Source organism: Myotis brandtii, unplaced genomic scaffold, assembly GCF_000412655.1.
Source record: "Myotis brandtii unplaced genomic scaffold, ASM41265v1 scaffold274, whole genome shotgun sequence".
Lineage (NCBI taxonomy): Eukaryota > Metazoa > Chordata > Mammalia > Chiroptera > Vespertilionidae > Myotis > Myotis brandtii.
Window position 1 is genome coordinate 4,891,000 of NW_005360425.1, and position 22,815 is coordinate 4,913,814.

The following is a 22,815-nucleotide window of genomic DNA, read 5'->3' on the forward strand; positions in this document are numbered from 1 at the left end:
CTGCTTCCCAGGCCTCGCCCAGCCTAGTTCAGGTGCGTCTGGCCCGCGGGGGGTGAGGTGGGGAAGCCCTCGCACCTACACCGCGCCACCTGGCGGCCCGCACTCCCGCACTGGGGCTGGTCCCCAGCATCTGCGTCCTCACCCGTTGACCGGTTTCTTTAGCTAGGTGTTACAGACCTGGGCCCCAGCGAAACGAGGTGGTGAAGATTCCGGACTTTGGAGCCTGAAACTTCACTTTTTTTCCTTTTTAATCCTCACTCGAGGATATTTTTCCATTGATTTTTTAGAGAGAGTGGGAGAGAGAGGACAAGACAAGACACAGAGAAATATCGATGTGAGAGAAACACTTGGATTAGTTGTGTCCTGCACCTACGCCAACCAGGGCCCGGCAGGGGAGGAGTCTGCAACCAAGGTACGTGCCCTTGACTGGGATCAACCTGGGACCCTTTGGTCCGCAGGTGGATGCTCTATCCACTGAGCCGCAGTTCACTTTTCTGTGCCTCCGTTTCATCTACAAAATGAAGGGATAGTAATACCTCACAGAACTGCGAGTTTTTAAGAAGATAAGGGTATCTAGAGAAGGGAATCAGGCCAGGAGGGGAGGCCAGCAGAACAGAGCCCCTGGTGCGGTGGTAAGGAGGATAATTTTCCCCCAGGGCCAGGCCACGCCGAGGCCTCTTCCTTACACCACACACAAAATACTCTGTAGGAGTTGTAGTATTAGAGGAAAGAATGGGGATTTGGCATCTGGAAACTGTTCAAGCTCTTACTTTGCTACTTGCTAGCTGTAGAGCCAAGACATGTGAAGGCCTCTGTCTGCTTACCTGTAAAATGGGAACATTGCTCGCAGCTGCCTCTCTGGCCAAGATGATGGACACGTAAACCCTTTATGTCATCTTACATGTAGACTACCTTCGGTAAAAGAGGAAAAGCCAGACTACACAGTTATTCTATTGCGACCAAAGAAAGTAACTTGGAATAGCTGCCAATTAATCTAGAATGCTTCACCTGGCATTCAAGGTCTTGTCTCTGTCTGCAAGCAGCAGCCTGATGGCCTGCTGTCTGTGTCTTTCCCTCCCACCTCTGCAGTCTAAGAACAACTACTCACTGTTGGCATCCCAGCAGAGAGAAAGGAGAAGTACAAGTAGTTCCGTGTCGTTGGAACATGGGACACACGGTGTGAGTTGATATATGAGTTGGGAGGAGGCAGGAAAGATGATCCCCTCAGCTTTGGATATGTTGGGTCTAAGGTGTATGTGGGACATCTTTGAAAGCTGCAACTAGCTAGCTCTTACTAGCTTTGTAACCTCAGTACCTGGAAGGTATTTATGAACTTACTGATTCAGCCAACCAGATATTATTGAGACAGCCTGTGTGCCCTACTTTGTGCTAAACAGAGGAACAGATCAGGGAAAATTCAGGTCTGGTTGCAGCCCTGAGGCAGAAGGATTGGAAATGTCTTTTGGAGACTTATTCTCTGGTCCATAAAAATGTCTGAAGTGGTTGCTGTACCAGAGTTCTTGGTTACAAATGACAGAAACTAACCCTGGATAAATTTAAGCAGAAAATCACTTTATTGGAAGGATTTTGAGTTTAGAATCCATAGGAAGCTGGGAATCTATGCTTGGAATATGAGTCTTCTTTCTTTATCTAGACAAGAGTCCTTACTCAACAGCCCCTCTCCGTGATTCATTGTAGTAGGTGATATCTGGGGGCAGCCAGGAGATGACTCTACCTCAAGAAATAGGATACAGTAAATTGTCATCTGAGAGGCTGTTCCTTCACTTTGCACTTTGTTTGATGTTGGTCTTCCTTACCAGACTATAAACTCAATGAGGGCAGAGACAAATATCAGTCTGGCCCGCGGGGGGTGGGCAGGGCAGGCGGCAAGCTGTAACTTAGAACAGAGTCTGGCACATCATGGGTGTTTTGTAAATGTGTTGCCTGTTTGACTGGACCTACATCTCTCATGCTTTAAAATAGAAATGTGTCAGCTTCCAGTGGTAAGGTCTGGGGAAGGAGTAGTAGGCCCATGTCTTTTCATCATGAAGGTGGCAAGAAGAGCCTGGGCCCGGCCAGCAGTTGAGCTCACTGGTTTGATTCCTAGTCAGGGCACATGCCCGGGTTGCAGGCTTGATCCCCAGTAGGGGGAAGTGCAGGAGGCAGCTGATCAATGATTCTTTCTCATCATTGATGTTTCTGTCTCTCTCTCTTCCTCTCTCTTCCTCTCCCTTCCTGTCTGAAATCAATTTTTTAAAATATTAAGAAAAAGAATAAGAAGCCCCTGAAGCAGCCCAAGAAGCAGGCCAAGGAGATGGATGAGGAAGGTAAGGCATTTGAGCAGAAGCAAAAAGAGGAGCAGGAGAAACCCGAGGAGCTAAAAGTGAAGGCCACAGGGAAGGGCGCCCTGGCCACAGGTGGTATTAAGAAATCTGGCAAATAAATGGTGATGGGAAAGGAAAATAAAATAGAATAAAAAATAAATGAATAAAAGTACATTTTTATAAAAGAAGGAGGAATCTGGCAAAGGGCTCTCCCTCTCAGGAGCACGCCTGCGCCTGTCCTGTCCCCGTCCGCTTCCCCCCAGTCACATTACCTGTACCCTTCTCTCTCCTAAGCTCCAAGGGCCCCTTCTTTTGCCTCTGTAACTTGTTTCCAAAGCCCATTTCTTCTATGGCTCACTTCTTCTACCTCTGTGACTTTCTAAATAAACGTTCTCTTATTAAAAAAAGAAAAAACGCCTATGGATTCTTTTATAAAATCACCCCCGGGATTCAGGGCTCCGTTCTCCTGGCAGTTTGCTAATTTTGCGTAGCGATTAGTACTGACTTCTCAGAACAGGCTATCCCAATACAGTTCGAGAATGTCCCACGTAGTTCCTCAGAGGTCATGGATAACCCTGTGCTTTTTTATTGCACACTGGAAGAGGAGGAACTTGAATAATTACTAAATTCCCAATCGGAGTGGTCTGGAGGAAGACACAGTAATCTGAAACTAGACATTAATTCAAGCCCTTCCTGATACTGGGCAGCAAAGAGCCAGGATATGCCTTATTTTAAAATCTGTCCTACCTCTTCACTGACCACACAGGCCTGGGCCACATGGTCCTCTCTTGCAGCCAATCCAACTGTGAGCAGCAGATGGGATCATTTGCATTTTTCTTCTTATATTTTCTTTGACAGGCAAATTAAAGGGTTTTTTTAATTTAAAAAAAAAAAGAAATCTGGCAAAAGGTGAGCTGTTCCTTGTGCCTGGTGATCCTTCATTCCATTCCTGTTTGTTTGTTTTGTTTTGTTGTTTTTAATAGTTTATTGATATTTAGAGAGAGGAAAGGAGAAAGAAGCATCGAAGTACTTTTATTGATTTCAGAGAGGAAGGGAGAGGGGGAGAGAGATAGAAACATCAATGATGAGAGAGAATCATTGATCGGCTGCCTTCTGCATGCCCCACACTGGGGATTGAGCCTGCAACCTTGTCATGTGCCCTGACCAGGAATTGAATCATGACCTCCTGATTCATAGGTCAATGCAATGACTGAGCCACGCTGGCTGGGCTTACAAATTTTTTGTAAGAGCAAAACATCAATGGGCTGCCTCCTGCACACCCCCTATTGGGGATCAAGCCCGAAATGCAGGCACATGCCCTGACCAGGAATCAAACTGGCAACCTTTTGGTTCACAGGACAATGGCCAACCAGCTGAATCACACTGGTCAGGGCAATTCCATTCCTGTTTTAACATATGGATTCCCTGTCATAACATCTCTTGGCACCTATAGCTAGAATGAAGTATTTTCTTGGAGCCTGTTATACATTTAGGAATAAACTTTTGTTTAAAATAATAATAATAGTAATAATAATGCAGTGGCTAATCTCTTTAGTTCTTCTCATTCTGCCAATTCAACCTCAACTGTGAGGTCAGAGTAAACCCAGCCCAGAATCCTGTCAACTTGTGCTCTTCAATCTTTGTTGTATTCCGAGTTCTGTACTGCCTGGAATTAAACCAACTCACTTGAAAATAAAATAAAATAAAATAAATAATAAAATAGAGCTGTGTCAACTTTAGAGATAGGAACAGAATAACTGTTAGGCCCAGTACAGACTGTAACCTGAATAACTGTATTAATGCAGCTAAAGAAAAGAAGGTGCCAGTTAGGAGGGGTCTGGACAGAGATCAAGAAGAGTTGTCAAGGCAATCACCAGAATGTCCATCCTAGCACTGCCTGGGGACAAGATGCTAGTCCAGGGACACGGGAGATGGAGGCATCATTCTTTGAAACCACCCAATTCAACCCCCGTTTCACTGGTGCTGTGGGTCACCAAGCAACATGCTGAAAACCACTCTGTTCCCTGTGTAGATTCGCCTCCAGGGAGAGAATGCGCTCAGCGAACAAGAAGATCCTGTCTGCTTCAAAGCTTTGCCTCCCTTTATAAATTAATGAATTGGTATTTGATTTGAAATATCGGTCTCATGAGCCTGGCTAATGTGTATCTGTTTATAGAAATGCTGCCACTTTTAGGGCTGACAGCTCTGGTTTTTTCAGAGATGTCTGGAGCCAAGATAGTGATGAATTCACTAAGGTAACAAATGCTACCCTAGGGACACTCAATTTGTCTGCAATTTTAAATTTTCTTTAAAAAATATTTTAAAAATTTTTTTTTTATTTTATGTATGTTCAGAGAGGAAGGGAGAAGGGGAGAGAGATAGAAACATCAATGATGAGAGAGAATCATTGATCGGCTGCCTTCTGCATGCCCCACGCTGGGGATTGAGCCTGCAACCTTGTCTTGTGCCCTGACCAGGAATTGAATCATGACCTCCTGGTTCACAGGTCGACACTCAATGACTGAGCCATGCTGGCTGGGCTTAAAAAAGATTTTTAATCAAAATAAGACATGTACATAGTGTTTTAAAAATCAACTAAATGTATGACAAGGTTAAAACAAAAAGGCAGTCTTCTGCCCTGCCTTTTCCATCCCTGATTCCCATTCACAAAAGGCAACTAGTCTTTTTGCTGTGTTTTTTTTTTTTTTTGTCCCCAGTACTTACTTCCATATTTTGACCAATCCAGAGAACCTATTTTTTTCCTGATTTAAAAATTCTTATTGACATTTTACAATAGAAGGAGAAGATGTAGCTCTTATATTTCCCTTTCTACCCCCACATACTTGGTCTTCCCATTTTTCCAGTAGAATTATAGTTCAAATTTAAAATTAGTCAATATTTATAGTATTTTGGCTATATGAATACGGAATACTAACTATATTTCCTTTCTTCTACATTTTTTTCAGATTTAAATTGTCTCATTTTTCTCTTTTGCTTAGATTTCTATGTATATGACTTTACATATCCATTCCCACTAGAGCTACAATGATCACTTAACATGGTCAAACATGTCAAGTTTGTTTGTTTTTTTCTTGACAATATCTCTTCTTGGAGCCCTTTGTCTTTCTGTTCCAATTTGAATTTATTGATCTGTAGGCCTGCTCCACAATTGTCAGTCTGCAACTTTGTCACCATCATCCTGGAAATTCCCTTTGCTTCTGTCCTATTCTGGCTCCCCTGTTTTCTGGAGCTCATTTCTTCTTTCTTGATTTACTTCCTCCCATTGGTTAAGCACATCCTCCAACAGCTGCCCGAGAAAGGGTACTTTTACTTGAGAAGTAAGTTTTGAGACCTTGCGTTTCTGAAATTGTCTTTATTATACTGGCACCTTTGGTTTGTGTGTTTAATATATATATATATTTTTTTTTAATTGATTTGAGAGGAAGGGAGAGGGAGATAGAAACATCAATGATGAGAGAGAATCATTGATTGGCTGCCTCTTGCACGCCCCCTACTGGGGATCAAGCTGAAACCCGGGCATGTGCCCGAATCAGGAATGGAACCAGTAACCTTTTGGTGCATGGGATGGCACTGCAACCAACGGAGCCACTCCAGCCAGGGCTTCCCCCAGAATTTTAATTAATTAATTAATTAATTAATTTTTGTTTTGTTTTCTACCCAGAATTTTAAAGGTATTGCTTTCCTGTTTCTTAGTAACCAGTGTTGCTACTGAGAAGAGTAATATCATTTAATCTCTAAACCATTGTATGCGACCTGTTTCCTTTGGAAGCTTTTAGGATGTGCTCTTTGTCTTGGCATTCAGAAAAAAAATTTTTTTCTAATATATTTTTATTGATTTCAGAGAGGAAGGGCGAGGGAGAGAAAAATAGAAACATCAATGATGAGACAGAATCATTGATTGGCTACCTCCTGCACCACACAGGGGATCAAGCCCACAACCGGGCATGTGCCCTGACCGGAAATTGAACTGTGACCTGGTTCCACTGAGCTATGCTAGCTGGGCTGCATTCTGAATTTTTTCATTGGTGTGGGTCTGTTGTATAAGAAAGAGCTTGACTGGCCCTTGTATGAGCTTCCACCACTGCCTCTTCCTAGGAGGTAGCCTGGAAATCCTTGGAATTTCCTGAGTGATGGAACAGTCGGTTATTCCTGGTGGGCCCTAATGGTTTATGCTAATGAAGGTACTCTTGGTGAGTGCCTAGATAATTTAAGATGATTTAGGGAAAGCGTTGGCCCAGCCAGAAAAGCCAATTATGCAATTACAGGGTGGAGGCTTTGAGCCCTGTGTTATCTGCCTGACTTCTGGGAAGGAGAAGGGGGCTGGAGATTAAGTGGGCAATGATTCCATCAATCATGCCTACATAATGAAACCCAAGTAAAAACTTTGGACGCTGAAGCTCAGGTGAGCTTTCCTGATTAACAATACTATATGTGTATTCTACACATCCATGTGCTGATAGGATCTAACGTCTCCCATTTATCCCTTCCTTCTATTTTTTTTTTCAGCCTTTACCACTAATTTCAGAACATTTCATCACTCCAAAAAGAAACCCCAGAGCCATTAAGCAATCATTCCCTCCCTTGTGAGTTTATATATTTTTTTCCTAAATCATTTACTGTCATTTTAATGGAATTTCAAGAGTGAGTGGAGATAAACACATGTGATCAATCCTCAGGTTTAGCCAGAAATCTGCTCTTCCTTTCAAACTGCAACAATTCTCATTTTCATGAGGTAGATTCCTGAGCCAGGTTGTCTGAGAGGGCCTTTTGGAGGAGGGAAACTTGATCTGAGCCTTAAAGATGTCTAGGATTCCAGCGGAAGTTAAGGAGATGAAGGTGGGAGAGGATGCGAAGGGAGAGTTAGGGAGGAGAAAGGGGGAAGGAAGGGAGAGGAAGGTCTTTGGCAAAAGCACCAGAAGAAATTTAATCAGATTAAAGTCTGGTTTCTTATCCCATGTCTGTGGCTCTGTTACCTCTGCTTGAATTTCACTGAAAAGCAGTCCTTTCCTTAGAACCCTAAGGAATGTGGCCTTGCCTTGAGTGTAGTGAGGAAGGAGTTCTGGAGACTTTGTGCCTCACTCTCTGCAGCCAACCTAGGGTAAAGGCCAGGCCTAAAGAGATAGGAACAGTTTCCAAGAACAAAGAGAAGTAGGCTGAATATAAAACTTATCTGCTTGCAAATAAATAAATAAAAATGACACTTATCTGTTTGCAGACTGTGTTACCCTGAGCCAGCTTGTACGGACTCCGTTTTCTCATCTGTAAAGTGGTTATTGCTAGTGGCATGATTGGAGAATTAAATAAGATGCTGTTTGCAAAGTGTTTATCACAGAGCCTGGCCCAGAAAAGAATTTCAAAAACCTCAGTTTTCTTCTCTTTCTTTCTTTGGAGATTAAAGGTAAACAGTAGGGGTGGAGTCTCAACCAAAGCCTTGAATATCTGACTAAGGACTGATGCTGAAAGCCATGCAGAATTATAGGAGGTTTGTGAGTGGAGGAGTGACACAGATATATCTGTGCTTTAAAAAGATCACTTCTGGCCTGGCTGGCGTGGCTCAGTGGTTGAGCATCGACCTATGAACCAGGAGGTGGCAGTTCAATTCCTGGTCAGGGCACATGCCCGGGTTGTGGGCTCGAACCCCAGTGTGGGGTGTGCAGGAGGCAGCCAATCAATGATTCTCTCTCATCATTTATGTTTCTATCTCTCTCTCCCTCTCCCTTCCTCTCTGAAATCAATAAAATATATATTTTGAAATGAAGAATGTAATATTAAAAAAAAGAAAACATCACTTCTGAAGAAGAGAATCCAAGCATAATGCAGGAGAGTCCCTGAGTCCCAACTCTACATCTGATTGACTCCATTTTCTTAAATGTGTCCAACCCTCATCCGTGTTTCCCCAGTGGGCTATGAGTTAAAGAACACACTTAGCCCTGACCGGTTTGGCTCAGTGGATAGAGCGTCGGCCTGCGGACTGAAGGGTCCCAGGTTCGATTCCGGTCAAGGGCATGTACCTTGGTTGCAGGCACATCCCCGCCCAGTAGGGAGTGTGCAGCAGTTGATCGATGTTTCTAACTCTATGTTTCTAACTCTCTATCCTTCTCCTTCTCCCTTCCTCTCTGTAAAAAAACCAATAAAATATATTTAAAAAAAACCACAACAACACTTAATCCCTAACACAAACAGGGTCTCTCAGTTTGCCTCCTTAGAGATACGTAGGTCTAATGGGAGGGGCTCCCCATACTTGAAGGGCATGTGGGATGAGATGGGATTTTGAGAAGCTCTGGAGATTGTGATATGGCTGAAGCTAAGGGGGCCTTCCAGGCACTGCCCCTCAGAGAGGGGGAAATGCTTAGTGCCTGAGGACAACTGTGAAACCATATGGACCCCCCTTAAAAAACTTTCCTCAAGATGGATGATAAACCTCATCCATACCCTGCTTTGGGTTCTGAACTCTGGGCACAGGTAGAGCAAGATAATCACCTGGAATGATTCTTCTGTCCACTAGAGGGAAACCCAGGCTAGAGAGATGGTGAATCGGCACAGGATCTCTGAGGCCAGAGGAAGCAGAAGGAGCATATGCTATGCCTGATTCTCTTGTACTAGTTCCCTGAGAGGTGGTTGCATTTTCAGGAATTGTGGGAGCTGCTGGTTAAACACAGTCATTAAAAATTAAATTATTGCCCTGGCTGGTTTGGCTCAGTGGATAGAGTGTCGGCCTGTGGATTGAAGCGTCCCGGGTTCAATTCCAGTCAAGATCCCAAGGCCCTGGTCAGAGCATGTGCAGGAGGCAACCAATACATGTGTTTCTTTCACATCAGTATTTCTCTCTGTCTTTCCCTCTCTCTTCCACTCTCTCTAAAAACCAATGGAAAAACATCCTCGAGTGAGGATTAAAAATATATATTAAAATTAAGTTATATAAATGTACACTTACATTATATAAAAACCAAGATAGTAAAGACTCTAAACTTAGTCCTTACTTTTTATTTTACTAGATCTTACTATTATCTCTTGCACCTGTTATGGTGGAAGTACTATATAATGGTGTGCTACTGTCCAATTCCAACTTTGGTAGCTTGACATTGACCGTGGTGGAATATTTATTCCATGGAAACCCACAAATGCTACATTCAGGGTTTCTCCCCATTCTGTGCTAAATGCTAGATCTCACTAAGATCGAGGCCTTTCCCACATTAGGTATTGTGGGAAGACATAAGCTTTTCCAGAGGTCTGGCCAACACAGACACACTTAGAGATGTCCCCATGGATTCAGAAGGCAGAGGGGTGGGGGAGGGGTGGGAGTGGGGGGAGCCTTGTTGTGTTGTTGCAGGAGCTTGACACAGAGGTCCTCACCCAATCTCAGGCTTTGTGCAAGCTGCTCCCTCCCCTGAAATCTCTCTGTGCTCAGGCATGCCTTTCTGTCAGTCTAGTTCCTCCATTAGAAAGGGTGCTTCCTGAGGGGTAGGAAAGTTCCCACCTGGATGTGTATCCCCAGGCCTGGCCCATGTCCCTGGGCCAAAACGTTGGAGTGGCTACACAGAAACCCTGTGGGAACAGGCAAGACACAGGACTCAGACAGATCTGGGCTCTGCCAGCCCTACCCGCATGACTTGGGAAGGGCACTTAAGCCCATCTGGTCTTCAGTCTCCTAACTTGTCAAATAGGGATAAGAAGACTCCTCATGCACGGCTGCTGTGAAGATTAAATAAGATTATTCACGCCAAGCTCTCAGCTGGGCATTCATCACCTAGAAGGTGTTCCCTGATGTAGAAGCTATTATACGGAGGGGTGGGGTGGGTACTAAATTTAAATGGGCTCTGAGTGCCTGACCTCCCTGACACTTTGTGTGGCAAGGAGGTGGGAGCAGGACGGGAAGGACCAGGAGGCGACAAATCCGTGGTGGCACCGCTGGCAGAAGTGTCCCAAGCACAACTAGGAATTGGAATTGGGACGGGGAGTCTCTAGCCAGGATTCGGACGACGCTGGGTGCCGGACAAGAGGCGCCCCCTTAGTAACCCCCTCCCCACCTCCAGGCTGGGTGGGGCTTTGGGGCCGGAGGGCGAGCCACCGGACATCGCAGGCCCCGGGCTGTGCGCAGGAAGCGGCGGCCGGGGCTGTCCTGGAGCTTCAAAGCGGCGGAAGGGAGGGAACAGCTCGCACCTGCATTGTGCAAGCCCGGCTCCCCGCAGAGTCGCTGCGGACCCTTGGCGCTGAGATCTTGGCCTGCGCGGCTAGGGCCGGGCCCTCGGCATTCAGGCAGGTAGTAACTGGACACAGAAGACTCTGTGCACGTTCGTCCATTTATTTCTACATTCACTCATTCATGCACCCATCGGTTATTCAGCTCCCGCAGGAGCTGGTGAGCGAAACAGTCCGTGATTCCAAGGGCCTTCACAGTTCGCGGCTCTGTGGTCAGATGGCTGGGTCGGAAGCCTGGCTCCTTCACTCGAATAGCTGTGTAATTTAGGCAAATTACTTACCCCTCCGGCGTCAGCGGATGGAGAGCTGGATTAAATGCGTGGGGGACTTGTGATCCATTACTTCCTTGAGTGTTGGATTTAAATGAATCCCACGTGAAGCACTTGGAACCATGTCATGCCTGCAACTACCAAGCATTCATTAAGTGTAGGATTAAAAAAAAAATGCTCTGCAACTTACCAAGTTAATTTTTTTTAATTTATTGATTTTTAGAGAGAGAGAAACATCGAATTGTTGTTCCATCTATTTATTTATTTAAAATCCTCACCCGAGGATATTTTTCCCATTGATTCTAGAGCAGCCGTGGGCAAACTACGGCCCGTTTGAAATGAATAAAACTAAAAAAAAAAAGACCGTACCCTTTTATGTAATGATGTTTACTTTGAATTTATATTAGTTCACACAAACACTCCATCCATGCTTTTGTTCCGGCCCTCCGGTCCAGTTTAAGAACCCACTGTGGCCCTCGAGTCAAAAAGTTTGCCCACCCCTGATCTAGAGAGTAGCAGAGAGAGGGAAAGACAGAAAGAAATATCAGTGTGAGAGAAACACATCCGTTGATTGCCTCCTGCACGTGCCCTCAGGGCCCTGGCTGGGAAGGAGTCTGCAACTGAGGTATATGCCCTTGACTGGACTCGAACCTGGGACCCTTAGGTAGATGGACACTCTATCCACTGAGCCAAACTGGCTAGGGCATTCCACTTATTTATGCAGTCTTTGGTTACTTCTTGTATGTACCCTGACCGGGTCCAATCCCCAACCTTGGCTAATCAGGATGACACTCTAACCAACTGAGCTGCCCCGCCAGAGCAAGGATTTTTAAAAAATAGTTTTTATTATTGCAAAAGGCCATTGTGGACGAAAGGGGCCACATGCTGACCTGACAAGCTCAGGAGAGGCCTGCATAGCAGTTTTGCAAACTCAGAGACCTAAAATAACCACAAAGGATGGTCTAAAATTAAACTTTAACTAAAAGCAGTTATGGTGGGTAGTTACGTCCTAAGCCGATATCTTCACTGATAAGGTCAACCTTTACCGTAACTGAGCCTATCTGTCTTTTTGCATCTAAGATAACATATCCTTGGGATGTCTGGGTAACTTGTGACTTCCCTTTTTATGGAGCCCCTGGGGCACAATCAGGTGTGCTGGGTCCCAGGACAGATACCACAAATTCCTTCATCATCATGTTAATTGTTCCTGCACCCACCTAAGTATGTGTCCATCATTTTACTTTTATCCTATCACAGAGGTTTCCCCGCTTCGCTTAATCCCACCTCCTTAAATCTGTCACCAATGAATTTCATGTATAAATACGGATGTAACCCTGCCATTCTCCGGAGCATTATCTCAATTCATTGAGGTTCTGCTTCCCGGCATATGTCGACAGTTTGGCTCAAATAAACTCACAAAATTCTTTACAGGTTTCAATGGTTTTTTACGTTAACACCATCTTAAGAGTCCTGTGAAAGATGCACTAGAAGGGCCCAAAGTTATATACTGAAGGTCTGAACAGTGGATTTAAGATGATTTTTAAAAGTTGTTTTTTTGTTTTGTTTTGTTTTTTAGCCAAACTGACAAATATACAGGGGAGCAACATCTCATATGCTCTCAGATTTAAAGATTTTTAAAAGCTAATTTCCAACATTAAAAAATTGTGACATTTCATCTAAAACTCAGATTTGGTCTTAAAAGATCCAGGCCTAGGAAGCTTGTGTTTCATAAGCTGCTGTTGGGTATTTTGCTACAGGCAGTCTCTCTCTCTCTTTCTCTCTCTCTCTCTCTTTTTTACAGTACATTTTTGTATGCCTTTTGCAAAGTGGTGTTAATTATACCAGAAAAAAACTCTTGGGCAATTCCACTGTTGCAAGGGTCTGCAAGGCAAGTTTATTTCGAAAGGCAGACGTTGTAATTATTGATTGCTTGATTTTAAAATGCTGCCTTTTGGGACAACTAGTAAAAGATTTCTCAAATATGACAGAATGGGACAGTCTGTGCCATTGGAATCCCCTGAATCAAAGAAAAGATCTGTATGCCATTGACTTTTCCCAGTGAGGCTAGAGGCCAGAAGCTAGTGAGTGGGTGGAAGGTGGGGAGTCCTGACCAGGAAGTGGAGTGGAGGTAGAGAGAAGGAGCAGGCAGATGACAGGCACTTAGTAGAACTGACAGGATGTGGGCTATGAAGGAAAGGGAGGAGGCTGGGCTGACTCAGGTTTCTGGCCTGGAACAGTGGGTGGGAGGTAGACCCATTCACTGACTTGTGGTTCAGAGGAAAAGAATGAGTTTGCTTTTAGTCATGGGGGTTCTGAGAGTCTGGGTCTGTTATGAGGAGATCAGTGGTCTGGTGGTCAGGAGAGGGAGCTGGGCTTAGATGTCTTTGGGGAGACGAGAGGCCTGGGGAGTGGGTAAAATCACCCCAGGGCTGTGTGGGATGAGCAGGAGGCCTAGGATGGACCTTAAGGTCCTGTTTACAGTAAGGGATTAAGGGTGATTAAGGGATTGGATTAAGGACTTTAAGGGATTGGAAGGATAGTAAAGGAGAGGAAGAGGAGTTTGAAAGACTGCAATACCCAACTGCCTCCTCACATGGTTTTAGCCTTCATCCTGCAGGACTGGACCCTGGCAAACCTCACTGCAGAGGTGGACTGAGGAATAAGTGGGCAGAAGGGATTCTGACTGCAGCCTGCTGCAACCCAAATGAAGGGGGAAGTGGGGCAAGACCCCAGGCTCCTGCCTGCCTCCCAAGGTCACTCGGTGGGCTTCTGGGACACTATTGGGAGGGGGATCTCAGAGGAAGGGCCAGGCTGTGCCTCACTGGCTGGACAGAGAGCAAACAGGGCACCCAGGACATTCTTCTTAACTGAGGGGCAGTTGGGTGGCCAGGGGTGCCAGTAGCTGCCACATGGTAGGATACCTGCAGGTCAGGCTAGGGAGCCCCATCCCTTGTGCCCAGCATGTATTGTGATTGTCATTGGTAGAGGCCAGCCAACTTGCTTGGGAGCCAGAAATTTGGGCTAGGGCAGGGCTGAGCTTGAAACATGCATTGACTCTTACTATGTGCTAGACACTGCACACGTTTAGTCTAATGAGAACCTTATGGAGGAAATAAAATTTCCCCCATTCTACAGAGGAGGAAACTGCCGCTCGGAGTGCATAGTAACATTCCAAGGACACGCAACTGCTGAGAGGCAGAGTTGGGAGGACAAGGAGCTCAGGCTCTGCTCCTAGGGTTTCTCCTACGGTGGCCCCTCTGCTGCCATGGCCTCTCAGCCGCCTGGACCCCTGGGCTCTACCTTGGGTGTCCTCCCAGCCTCCACGCTCTCCCTCACCCTCAATCTAAAAATGATCACCAAATCCTGCCCCCTCTACAGATCTTGCATCTGTTCCCTCTGTCCATTCCTGGAAGGCTGTGGGGTTTTTTTCCAAACGATATGAGAAGGTTTATTTAAAAAGTCACAGAGGTGGAAGTGAGCTGTAGAAGAAATGGGCTCAGAAACAAGTTACAGAGGCAAAAAACGGGCCTTTGGAGCTTAGGAGAGGGAAAGGGAAAGGTAACATGCCTAGGGAGAAGAAAAGGGGGTGGGGAGAGGCACAGGCATGCTCCCAAGGGGGAGAGCTGCCCTGGAGTCACTGCCCCTGTTTGGGCCTCATGATCTGCTCTGGCTATTACATCAGCCTCCTCTTTGGTCTCCCTGCCTGCCAGTTCTCCCACCCCAGTTCTTTCTCCACAGCAGCAGCTAGAGGCTCTTTTAAACCACAAGTCTGGCCTGGCTGGTGTGGCTCAGCGGTTGAGCGTCGACCTAAGAACCAGGAGGTCAAGCTTGGATTCCCTGTTGGGGCACGTGCCAGGGTTGTGGGTTGCAGGTTCCGTCCCCGGTGGGAGGGAGTGCAGGAGGCAGCCGATTGGTGATTCTCTCTCATCGATGTTTCTGTTCCTCTCTCACTCTCCCTTCCTCTCTGAAATCAATAAAAATATATTTTAAAAATAAATAAATAAAATGAAATATAAATCTGACCATGTCCTTCTTAATACTTGCCAAGGATGTCCGGTTGCCCTTTGATAAAATCCAGATTCCTGTGCAGGTGGGCTCTGATCACCAGCCTCAGCAGCCTCATGTTCACTGGCTCCCCTGGCCTGCTCCAGCCAAATATGCTAGTTCACCCTCCTCTGAACAAGCCCGGAGCTGGGCTTTCTCACCTCTGGACCTTTGCTCCCACTGCCTACTCTGCTGACCACAATCTCCCTCATCCATCTCCGCCGACTAAAGTCGGGCTTGCTCCATAGAAGGCCCTTTTGCCAGAGCCTTAGTGTGCCTTGGATTAAACTTTTTTGTGTTCCTATCTCTCTTTCCTACTGAGCAGCATGAGCTCTTGTGTGTCCCTCCCTCTGCGCCCAGCATAGTACCTGAAATACTGGGGAGGCTCTGTAAGTGTGGGGTGGGAACACCGTGGCCTCCATCTCCCATCCTCTCCAACCTGGCCTCTGGCTCCTGGTCCAATCCCTTGCCCTGGCCTGGATTCACACCAATGGTGATAATAGCTCCAGGTCAGGCTCTTGGCTCAGCTCCAACTCTGATTCTAGCTCTGATGTACTTCAAGCTTTAGCTCCAGCTCCTGGCCTAACACTAACTTTGACTCAATATCCAGGACTCATATTTGTTTAGCCTATGGCATTGGGTCTAAACTTACAACCCATCCAACTGCTTCCTACTCTGCTGATCCCCAGCTTCACTTTCCTGGGCTGACGTTTCCTGCTTTCCTGATTAGGAGGAGGGAGAGCAAGCGAAGACTAGAACAGAGCCCCATGCAGCTCCCCACTTCTGGGATAACCCCAGCCTTGGAGCCACCTTGCTGGGGCATCCTGGCCCAACCTCAGGCCCCTGACCACTGCTGTGGGAACAAATAACCCCAGGTTCAAAGCATTTGAACCATTTACTGGCTGTAAGGATTTAAGCACCTCCTTGGGCCCCTATTCTCTGGTCTATGAAATTGGATAACAGATGATGTAAGAATGACAAGAGACAATGCTGTGGAGGTCTGGGCATGGCGCCTGAAACAGTGTAGATGTCAATAACCGTGCGGGCCTTTGCACTTCACCCTGTCCCCAGGTTTATAAGGTCAGCTCCTGCAGGTGCCCAGCACATTTCACAGAGCCCATTACATAAGGGCTTTTCTGTAACTATGATGATGGTGGGCCTGGCACAGCCTTGTTTCCTGGCTTCTAGCTTGGACTGTTGTCCCTGGGGCCTCTTGGCCAGTAGGGGCAAGGCCAAGGCACTATACTGGATCCCCTGCCCAGAACTGCATGTCCCTGACGTCAGGAGTAAATACAGACCCAGAAGGTACTGGGGGAAAGGCTGGTCTCCCCTCTGTGCCTCTCCCTTGTTGTGGGTTGAATAAAAGTATTTGGATCGGTGAAGTATGGGTGCTTCCTTCTCACCTCTGCTTGCTGAATTTCTGTCTCATCAAAGCTGAGAAGGCAAGAATTCCAATGGATAAGGGAACTTGGGGACCCTGCCCCTCAAACACAGGAATCAACAGTGGAGGTCAGGGTGTCATCTGGAGATGAGAGAATGTATATGTATGGATGTATGTGTGGCATGGTGTGTGGTAAGTATAGTCATGTAAGAATATCATGTGTAGTATGTATATGTCTGTATGTCATGTGTGTGTGTCTATAAGTGATGTGGGTAGTTGGAGGGCTGTGCCTATATGTAGCATGAGTATGGTACATATATGTGACTTTTATGTATTACTATCTATATATGTGGTGATAGATGTAGACCTGGGTATGTGGTGTAAACGATGTGTGTTGGTGTATCTATATGTGATGTGTGTCTCATGTGAAGTAGGACAAGGGATGAGTGTGTTAGGAGATAAATGTGGAGAGTTGTGTTAGGCAGTGGGGAAGTGTTGGTGTGTTTGGGATTTCCTGCTAAACTCTCTGAGATGGCAAGGTTATTGTCCATTCGCTGCAGGGGTATTAGGGGCAGAGTAAGGGGGTTGGGCCTATTCTCTAAAGAGCCAACATCCTCCACACCCAGCTAACTGCCCTGCCCTGATGTCTGTAAATACTCCAGGGAAATAAATATAACCTTTGGAAGTCTTGGTGATGTGTCTGGGAGAACGCTCCAGCTGGTAGCTCATGTGGGCAATGCCCTGCCTTTGACCGGAGGTTGAGGTCAGTGAGGTCAATGGCCTTGCTGCCACTCACAGGTCCTAGATGATTGCCTCATTGTTGTCTCAGTATTGAGCCCTGCTCCAGAGCGTCCAGAGACTCCCTGTTGATTGGCATCTCTAGAAACTCCAGGCCCAAGAAGGAAAGTTTAGGGATGTGTAAGGCCAGGCCACACCCAGGCTTCTGAGCTCTGGAGGAACCTAATTTTAACCCCAGCTGTCTCCTCCCTGCTCCACCTCTAGAGGTGCCTCCCCTCTCAGAATGACTCCTTAGATTATGTGATCCTGCCTGTGTCTCCCATCGTTCCCAGATATGCACTCCCTGGTGGGAACACCCAAATTGCATTTTCAAGAAGGCACTCTGCAGTCTACTGCCAAAAACACTCTACTCTGCCCTGCTAGCTCTGATTCATCCCTCAAAATTCAGGTTAACTGTCAGAATGCTTTCTGAGGCTGAAACTACGAGTTGTTCCCTAATATCCATCCATGATCCTGCTTGTCCTTAGTCATAAAACCCTGCTTTTTAGCTCGGCACAAGGTTGGCCTGGAGTAAAAACCATATTTCCCAGAATTCCTTGCAGCTAGGCATGGCTTTCACTTCCTTGCACTAAGTGCTGGTCAACAGAAGTTGTGAGCAGAAGAGTTTTGTGTAACTTCCAGAAACTACTTTTACAGGGAAAGTGTGCTGTTTTCACACCTTCCTCCTTTAAAAAAATGTTTTTTATTAATTTGAGAGTGAAAGAGAGAGAGAGAGAGGAAAAGAGAGAGAGAAAGAGGCATCAATGGGCTACCTCCTACACGCCCCCCTACTGGGGATCCAGCCTGCAACTGGCTCATGTGCCTTAACCAGAAATTGAACTGGCGACCTCTGGGTGCATGGAATGATGCTCAACCAACTGAGCTAGGACCACACCTTCCTCCTTCAGACTGGCAGAATGCAAATGTGATGACTAGAGCTTGAGCAGCCATACTGGACAATGAGATAGAAGCATCACGTGAGGGATGGCAGAAGGTGGTAGAGCCATAGCGCTGGGTTCTGATGACTATGGATCCACCATACTAGCTTTGGAAGAGTTAATTCCTGCCTTTTAACTGCTTGTAATGACTATTATTTAGGGTTTTCTGTCATCTACAGCCAAACCCAAGCCTAATTGATACACTTTTTTATTAAGAGACTAGAGGCCTGGTGCACAAAAATTTGTGCACTGGGGGGGGGGGGCCCTTCAGCCCCACTTGGGCCCTCTCTGTCTCTGCTGCTTCTACCCCGCCCATCTCTGCTGCTTCTCTCCCACCCGTCTCTGCCGCTTCTACCCCGCCCATCTCTGCCGCTTCTCTCTCTCCTGTCTCTGCTGCTTCTACCCCGCCCATCTCTGCTGCTTCTCTCCCGCCCGTCTCCGCTACCTCGGCTCCGTTGCTTGGCTTCTACAGTGTCTTCAGTCTTCGCTCCCAGCCGGTATATACAAATTAGCCACCATCTTTGTTGGCGGTTAATTTGCATATCACGCTGATTAGCCAATGGGAGATGTAGCGAAGGTACGGTCAATTACCATGTTTGTCTATTATTAGATAGGTTTTTCTCGCTCTAGCTGGTTTGGCTCAGTGGATAGAGCATCAGCCTGTGGACTGAAAGGTCCAGGGTTCGATTCAGGTCAAGGGCACATGCCTGGGTTGTGGGCTCGATCCTCAGTAAGGGGTGTGCAGGAGACAACTGATCAATGATTCTCTGTCATCATTGTTGTTTCTATCTTTCTCTCCCTCTCCATTCCTCTCTGAAATCATAAAAATATATATTTTAAAAAAAGTTTTCTCGCCCTGGCTGGTTTGACTCAGTGGATAGAGCGTCAGCCCACATACTGAAGGGTCCCAGGTTTGATTCCGGTCAAGGGCATGTATCTTGCTTGCAGGCTCAATCCCTGGCCCTGGTCGGGGCTTGTGTGGAAGGTGGCCAATTGATGTGTCTCTCTTATATCCATGTTTTTCTCTCTGTGTCTCTCCCCCTTCCTTCCACTCTCTCTAAAAAATAAATTGGAAAAAATATTTTCAGGTGAGGATTAACAAAACAAAAAACAAAAAGGAGAGAGAGACACTGAACAGACTGTCCAACCTCAGAGGGAAGGCGGGCGGGGGGGGGTGGTAAGAGATCAACCAAAGGACTTGTATGCATGCATATTAACATACACAATGGACACAGACACTGGGGCGGTGGGGGCTTGTCCTGGGGGATGGGAGTGGCCGGAGAGGGGTCAATCAAGGAGAAAGGAGACATATGTAATCCTTTAAACAATAAAAAAAGGAGAGGAATTTTCTTTTTTTAAAAATCCTCACCCTAGAATATGTTTTTTAAAAAAACACAAGAATATATATTTTTAAAATATATTTTATTGATTTTTTACAGAGAGGAAGGGAAAGGGTTAGAGAGTTAGAAAGATGGATGAGAGAGAAACATCCATCAGCTGCCTCCTGCGCAACCCCTACTGGGGATGTGCCCGCAACCAAGGTACATGCCCTTGACCGGAATCGAACCTGGGACCTTTCAGTCCGCAGGCTGACGCTCTATCCACTGAGCCAAACCGGTTACGGCCACAGAATATTTTTATTGTATTTATTTATTTTTTAAAATATGTTTTTATTTATTTCAGAGAGAGGAAGGGAGAGGGAGAGAGAGAAAGAAACATCAAGGATGAGAGAATCATGATCAGCTGCCTCCTGATGCCTTCCACTGGGGATCAAGCCCACAACCCAGGCATGGTCCCTGACCAGGAATCGAACCATGGCCTCCTGGCTCATGGGTTGACACTCAACCGTTGAGCCACACCAGTGGGGCTGGTATATTTTTATTAATTTTAGAGAGACAGGAAGGGAGAGAGAGAGAGAGAGAGAGAGAGAAACGCTGATGTGAGAAACATCGATCAGTTGCCTCCCGTAGTACCCTGGCAGGGGATCGAACCCACAACCTGGGTATGTGCCCTGCCAGAGTCAAACCCACAACATTTGGTGAACTGGGAAGATAGTCCAACCAACTGAGCCACCGGCCGAGGCCTACACTTTAATCGGCTCAGATGTTTCTTCTCTTGTCCCCTCAGCTCTCTGCCAACACACTCCTTTCTAATTTCCTAGCTCTATCTGCTCACAAGACCCTGAGCTCAAACAGGCAGGGTCCATGTCATTCACCAAGCACAGTGTGTAACAAAACAAAAAATTTAGTTGTATTAACAGCTATGTGAAATTCACATTCAGGCATCCAGATTTGGGTGGAGCTATAGATTGGGGAGTTATAAGTATAAATATGATTGCTACAGGGATGGGAGAAAATGGGGTAAAGAGGAAAGAGGAGCAAAGAAAGAAGTCCTTAGACCTTTAACACTTAAGGTCATGTGAGTAGAAAAAGACCTAGAACAAGGCTGAGAAAAGCAGTAAGTTGGCAAGGACTGGGCAAAGGGCTTCGGAACAGGTGAGCTCAGAGAGAACATGTGATCATGTGGTTTCCTCCAGCAGCTCGCAGTAGCCTGAGATAGGAGCAGAGAAGGAAATCAGCTGGGTCTGACCCATGATGAAGGCAGGGGAAGGTGCTGGCAAGAGAAATGCCAGCCCTATGGCAGGTAAAACTAGGAAGGGCTGGTAGGTTGGGTGAGGATAGAGGGGTGGAGGGATGAGGTTGAAAAACAGGTGATGTGGACCTGCGGGCATGCGAGAGCTGAAGGGAATTTGACATTTTTTCAGGGCCCAACCAGGGCATGCCATGCCTAGGATAAAAACAAGGCCACCAAATAGTTGTTCTGGTTCTGCAGGACCTCAGCCTCCTTCAGAGTCTTCCTGAAGAGCTTTGGGAATCCCAGGGGTTTTTCATATATGCCCAGAGAGTTCCTTCATGAGGCTTGCTTCCCATTTCCCTTGCCTTGCTCAAGAGAAGCCAACTCTTGTCATGCTAATGCCCAATGAAGGCTCTGCTGCTGGTGAAGCTTAAGGGGGGCTGATGTGACTGCTGGTGCTCACCTGAGAGGCCACCCTTGACCAAAGTTAAGGGCACTAGTGTTGAAGGAAGCGGTGGTCAAGGGCTCAGGATTCTAGAGTCCAGGACATCTGGGTTTCCATCCTGGCTTTGCCATTCACCGGCTCTGTGACCTTGAGCATGTTGACTAACTTCTCTGAGCATAGATTTCCTTACCTGCACGGGAGGATAATAAAGAACCTACCTCATGGAATTGTTGTGAAGTGAAAATGAGGGGGAAATTTTTTTTTAATATATATTTTTATTGATTTCAGAGAGAAAGGGAGAGGGAGAGAGAGATAGAAACATCAATGATGAGAGAGAATCATTGATTGGCTGCCTCCTGCACTCCCCACACTGAGGATCAAGCCCGCAACCTGAGCTTGTGCCCTGACCGGGAACCAAACCTGTGACCTTCTGGTTCATAGGTCGGCGCTCAACCACTGAGCCACGCTGGCCAGGCTGAAAATGAGAAAAACGTTTTTTTAATGAAATTTCTTCTTTTTTTAAAAAAATATTTTTTATTAATTTCAGAGAGGAAGGGAGAGGGAGAGCAAGATAGAAACATCAGTGATGAGAGAGAATCATTGATTGGCTGCCTCCTGCACACCCCCTATTGGGGATTGAGCCTGCACCCCTGGCATGTGCTCTTGACCTGAATTGAATCCAGGACCCTTCAGTCTGCAGGCTGACGCTCTACCCACTAAGCCAAACCAGCTAGGGAAAAAATGAGAACATTTATGTAAACCACTTAGCATAATGCCCAGAGTGGGTGGCTAATGAATATTAGCAATTACAAAAATTTTTTGGTTAATCTTCACCTGAGGCTATTTTTCCATTGATTTTTTTTTTTAAGAGAAAGAGAGCCAAAAGGAGGAGGACAGACAGAAAAACATCGATGTGAGAGAGAGAGACACACATCAATTGGTTGCCTCTCGCACAGCAACTGAACCTGCTGTGCTCTTAACCAGAATTAAACCTGGGACCCTGCAGTCTGAGGGCAGACGCTCTATCCACTGAGCCAAACTGACCAGGGCAATGCTTTTTGTTATTTACAGTTGACCCTTAAACAACACATTTGTACTGAACGGGTCCATGTATATATGGACTTTTTTTCAATAAATATACAGCTGGTCCTCTATATCCCCATCCCAGGTGTCGAATCCATGGTTGGGAATGTGTGGATGTGGAGGGCTGACTGTATGCATTGTTCCATGCCGTTATTTATTTGTTTGTTTGTTTGTTTCACATGGTGGCTGTTTACCACCTTCCTGGGCTTTTTGTTGTTGTTGCTTTGTTTTTTTTATCGATTTGAGAGAGTAAAGGAGAGAAAGAGAGAAACATCAATGATGAGAGAGAATCATTGATCTGAAGTCTCCTGCATACCCCCTACTGGGGATCGAGCCCTGACAGGGAATTGAACCGTGACCTCCTGCTGGTTCATGGGTCAATGCTCAACCACTGAACCACACTGGCCGGACTCTATGCTGTTGTTTTCTTTGTTTTTTTTGAGAGGAAGTGAGAGGGATAGAGAGATAGAAACATTGATGAGAGAGACTCATCATTGATCAGCTGCCTCCTGCACACTCCCCACAGGGGATTGAGCCCGCAACCCAGGCATGTGCCCTAACCACGAATGGAACCAGTGGCCTCTTAGTTCCTGGGTCAATACTCAATCACTGAGCTACACCAGCCGGGCATCTATGCCATTTTTTATAAGGAACTTGAGCATCCCAAAACTTTGGTATTTGCAGGGGGTCCTGAAACCAATTCCTGGTGGATACCAAAGGACTACTGTAGTTAACTTTTAGGGGAATCTAAAGTTATATG

General features: G+C 46.2%; 1 protein-coding gene across 1 annotated transcript in view; it reads right to left on the reverse strand.

Moving 5' to 3' along the window:
* The window catches only part of MYCL (v-myc avian myelocytomatosis viral oncogene lung carcinoma derived homolog), a 105,981-nt gene that overhangs the window by 10,955 nt on the left and 72,211 nt on the right, over nt 1-22,815 (reverse strand). Inside the window, exon 2 of the mRNA XM_005868652.2 lies at nt 10,826-10,950. The gene's annotated coding sequence lies outside the window, so the exon portion shown is untranslated. The remainder of the gene's footprint in view (nt 1-10,825; nt 10,951-22,815) is intronic.